The following is a 5,349-nucleotide window of genomic DNA, read 5'->3' on the forward strand; positions in this document are numbered from 1 at the left end:
GAGAAAGCGTAGGTGCAAAGGGATGGAAGGCTGGGCTGATGGTAGGTAAGGGTGGAGAGGTGGTAAATAATGTTGGCCTTTGCCGTTCTGACTCAATATGTTTAAGTTCTGCTTTCAATTTTCTGATTTCCTTTTCTTTCTGGTCAAATTCTGGGCCATAGTATCTATGACTCAGCATGGTTCTTAATTCTGAATCTAGTTGAGAGATTCTGGATTGAAGATTTTGGTAAATTTGCTGCATCTGGGAAGTGATCGAATCCATCTTAAACTCAATCTGGATTGAAGGTTTGGGGTCTTCTAAGTGACCTGTGGGAGTTATGGCTGAAGAAATAAAGGGTTTGGTTATAACCTTATATCACATATAATAAATAAATAAATACTCATAGATATTATATCGATGAAATTTCACAAAAAAATCACAAACGAAAATCCAAATTTACTATGAGAGCACATATGTGTAACAACCAGATCATACAATTTGTTCATTTTGGACAGCAATAAGGCCAAAATGATAACCTCGATGTCTATAAGATGAGATCGCACAATTTATTAAAGATGGACTTCAATAAGGTTAAAATAACCATCTCAATCTCATAAAAATCGAATCATACAATTTATTCATGTTGGACCTCAATAAGGTTAAAATGAGGAACCCAATCTCCATAAGATCGGATTATACATTTTGTTCATGTTGGACTTCAATAAGGCCAAAATAACAACCTCTATGCCAATAAGAACATATCATACAATTTGTTCTTGTTAGACCTCATTACGACCAAAATGACAACCTTATACAATTTATCCACATTGGACCTCAATAAGATTGAAATGGCAACCTCGATCTCAATAAAACATGATTATACAATTTCTTTATGTTGGGCCTCAATAAGGCCAAAATGATGACCTTGAACTCAATAAAACTGGATCACACAATTTATTCACATAGAATTTTGATAATGCCAAAATGACAACCTCGATCTCAATAAGACCAGATCACACAAGTTATTCACGTTGGACGACAATGCGCCAAAATGTCAACCTTGAACTCAATAAAACCATGTTATACAATTTATTCAAGGACCAATAAGGTTAATATTTTATATAACAAAAATTGATGCAATTTAATAGGAGCACCGAGAATCTTTGAAGAAAATGACTCTAAGCAAATTTATAAAATGAAATTTATAGATACCCACACACCAACTATAGTAGACATGTCGCTAATTTCCATTTTGCCCTCTCGATGTAAGAAAAACAAAATTAAAGTAGAAGGTCTAAAACTTGGTGTACATGAATATACATTTACACACATGCATACAAATAAAATTTTGAGACATTACTATCTTGATAAGGGAGATAATTCACTCTGTAGATTCACACTAATTGATCCGATAGAATCTCTTAATTCATGCTCCCTGTGGCCTTCATATGAGCAATTTCAGTTGCTAATGACTTATTAAATTCCATCACTACCTAATTTATGGTTGATTTTTTTGTGGAAGTTTGAGAAATACAAGCCATAGCTATTTCTATCATTTTCCAAATATAGTTGATATCAAAATCTCCATGTAATTTTAGATCAACAATATTTTTAAGAAACCCCTTTCGCAAGTAAAAAACTCACCCAACTAAGTTATATGAGTCCTCTCATAGGTTTTCTTAATCACAAGTTTGCTTGCGATTATCTCCAAGAGAAGCACTTCGAAGTTAGAGACTAGTTTTATAACATGATTAAATTATATACATTAAAATCATTGCGAACTAAAATGATACTACTAGTTTAACTTATTTTAAAACATGTTATTTAGTCTAAGTGAAAGAAAAGTATGTCAATATATTATAATATCGTCACTAGTATATGAATGTTTGAAATTGCATATACTAAAAATTAATAGCATTTTTATAATTTCCTGGTTTATTTGCTTTACAATCATACTTACTATTTTTCATTTTAGTACATTAAATTATTAAAATATTTCACCTTTTTCCTATCAATAAAATAAAAAATTTCATAATTTTTTTTGTATAATTTTAAAAATTTATAAGCTTATTTGTTTGTACTATTGTCATTTTTTCTGTTAACTTGATTGATACGTAATACCTGTGAAGCCAACAATGTGTATGAGCGAAATAAAATGAAAATTCAACAAAAATTTGTAATTGCTGGAGAAATATTTATAGGGATAACCAAAATGGGGCTAGCTACTTACTTAACATCACACTAATACAAAAATGACTTTTATTAACACTTAGTTTTCTGACACTTTGTACAAAGTGTGAGTAATTGTGAACATATGCACCCTTTTCCGCTTTTACAAATAGGTATTATAAATTACTGGTACTACTATGCCACTAAATTAAACATTAGATTCACTAACATTAAAGAATCAAAGGATAAAACAAACCACTAGACCTATAGAATTGAGACATAAATATTACATTTAATGAATTAAAAAACAAAAATTAAAAAGCAAAGTCCCTAGTCAATTTCTTTCTTCCATTTTACCATGGTGAAATCGAAACTTACAAAATAAAATTACAAAATCCCTAAATGCAATACGCTGTCGACACACCCAAAACCTCTCCTGTCACTAATGTCATAGTTTTCGACTAGCCATTGCATCACTCCAATGCACCAAATTCTGGTCTCTTTTGTTGTTGCTATCTCCTGCCATCTCTCGTGCACCAATTTGAAAATCCACTGCCGTGACTTATGGTTTTGTGTCATCACTAGTAATAAATCCACTGCCATCATCACCCTTAAGCATAACAACTTCCAGTTATGATCAATACTTTGTCGTTTATCACGGGTATAACTTTTCAACCTCTGTTTAGCAGCTGCCATAGCTGCTATACTGCCTCAACCTCTATTGTCGTTGTCGTACTACCTCGATCTCTGTTCAAGGTAAGCTCAATCCAGTGATTGCCTCAATCTTTGCCTTTTTTTAATTTGTTTCATTGGTCTTCTTTTTCGTCCTTTGCTTAATTTTTAATTCATTGTAATTAAAAATTTATTAAGATTTATTTAAAAATTTTTGTTATAATTATTATTTAGATGACATGAAATTTGTTTTGAAAATTTACAAAGAAACTTTAGTTTTCTTTCCATTACCGTCGACTTATTACTCATACATGCAATGAGATTGAATTTACTTACCACCTACATTGACTATACTAATTTTGTTGAAGAATATCTTTTGAATATGTAGTAAAATTATTGTTGCAATGAGTCTTTGATTATTAACATGCTATTAGCATCTCTTAATAGAAACATCTAGGTTATCCACGATCTTAAATTGAAAAATGGACTTAATTGAAAATGGCATGCTAGGCAAATAAAAGTCATCAACAAAAGTGGGGTGGAGGAGGAGAGGCAGTAGCATTAGGCATTTGGTGGCAATAAGACAAGTTACTAGAGATGGTCATGGTTGGTATTGCGATGTAATGAAGAAAAAAAGAGGTGCAGGTGAGTGAGTTTCAGTTGCAGTTGCAGTTGCCAATTGAAGAGTGAGATGGACTCATGAACCCATTTGTAATATTAAAAAATATGTATACACATATCCTATACATTTGTCTGCATGTACTTAATTCATCTACATTTAGATTGCTATATTTGGATTGCTATAAAGAGGGGTCTGCAAAATTATGTTTGATTTCAGTTTTCAATGGAAATTTTGAAGAGAATCCCACACAAATGAAAGTTGGAACAGGGCGGAGAGTTAAATGGTTGTTTCCCTTTTCTATTTGGTTCTTCCCATGTTGAAATAAAGACGAACAGTAAAATAACATGGCCCTGACAAGCCTTTTGTCTTTTTACTAGCCTTTTTATTTGGGACAACGGCCGAGCAATAGATGGAAAAATGAATGGTTTAGAAATAAATTGATTGGGACCATTGTAATTTTATAATTTTTGTTATTTTTTTTCCATGTGATAAGAGAATTAGTGACTTTATAATGTGAAATGGCACATTACAATATTATAGTTAAAGGTTAGCTTGTATTTGGTTGCATTGGTTTTAGTAGAAGTGTAGAATTAAATGGAAATATAGGTCATCGTTATTAGTAAAATTGGTGTTCGCAATCTTTAACTCCACTCAGGCAAGATAATATCACTATTTTTTAATTAAAACTATAGCTTGGTGCTTTTTTTTTCCTGTGTGGAGAAAATTTAATTCATAAGTACGTTATAAAATTGAGCTCTTTTTCTTTCTCTCTCTAAATGTGCTTTAAACATGAAAAAAATCTATATGATGATTAAAAATGGGTATTTCAATGAACACCTTACAGATTTAAAATTTTGCAATAGCTTTATAACTGTGACGATATGACTTATGTAATAACTGTCCGGTAACGTTTACAAGTAATATGCAGCTCATTAAAAACTTTTCACATAAAAACTTAAGTAGATTCATTCATTCATAGCAAAAGCCCCAATCAACTCTGTATTTCTATTGCATCCGAAAGCACAAGCACATACAGAGAGAAGAGAGATTATAAGCGTGCCTATTTGTGTGTGTAATAAGAGAGATGTCTAGGAGATTAGGCACTTGTGTGAGGTGTTGTCTTGTAATATTTGCAGTAATTTTAGCTTTAGCTATGTGTGGACCTGCTATGTTTTGGAGATTTAAGAAGGTTATTAGTCTATGCGATAACAAATCTTTGTATTCTCTTTATAATTGCAGTTGCCTCCTCCTCCTCTTTCTCTTCTCAAGATTGTGCCTGGTAATTTTTGCTTTCATGATTTCCACTAGTAGGTTATTTTCAAGTAATTAGTTTGATTGATTATATGTTGATTAAAGTGAGTTTGTAGACTGCATATTTTATGCAGTTGATAACTTTTACCTTTTGTTTATGGCCTCTACTCGATGGTAGGTTTTAATGATTTCTTTTTATGGGTTTTCTTTCAAGTTATGATTTTGCTTGATTTTATATGGATTATAGTGAATTTGATGAGTTATCACTTTTGTGGGCCTAACCAACTTTTGGCTACCTGGTTTGTTGTCAAGTATTGATTTTGTTTGATTGAATGTTGATTAGAGTAAAAAATTAGCTTGAGGTTTTGATCTGTGATTGTTACCAATTTTGAAATATGAGCTTTGTGTATCATGGAGTAGTTGTAGTAGACTGAGAAAGAAATCCTAATTGAAGTCATATTTATTTTTCATTCTTTTATGCTATAATTAAGTTTGCTTGTGTCATCAATTTTGAGGCTCTGATTAGCTATTGTTGGTGGTTCTTTGTTTGGCTCTCATTTTCCTTACTTGGGTATTGGAGTGGTCAAGATAAGCTTAGTCTTGCTTAAGGATTATCTTTATATTTTAGTTTCATCACATTTTAATTAGAATGAAA

Source organism: Citrus sinensis, chromosome 8 (genome assembly GCF_022201045.2).
Source record: "Citrus sinensis cultivar Valencia sweet orange chromosome 8, DVS_A1.0, whole genome shotgun sequence".
Lineage (NCBI taxonomy): Eukaryota > Viridiplantae > Streptophyta > Magnoliopsida > Sapindales > Rutaceae > Citrus > Citrus sinensis.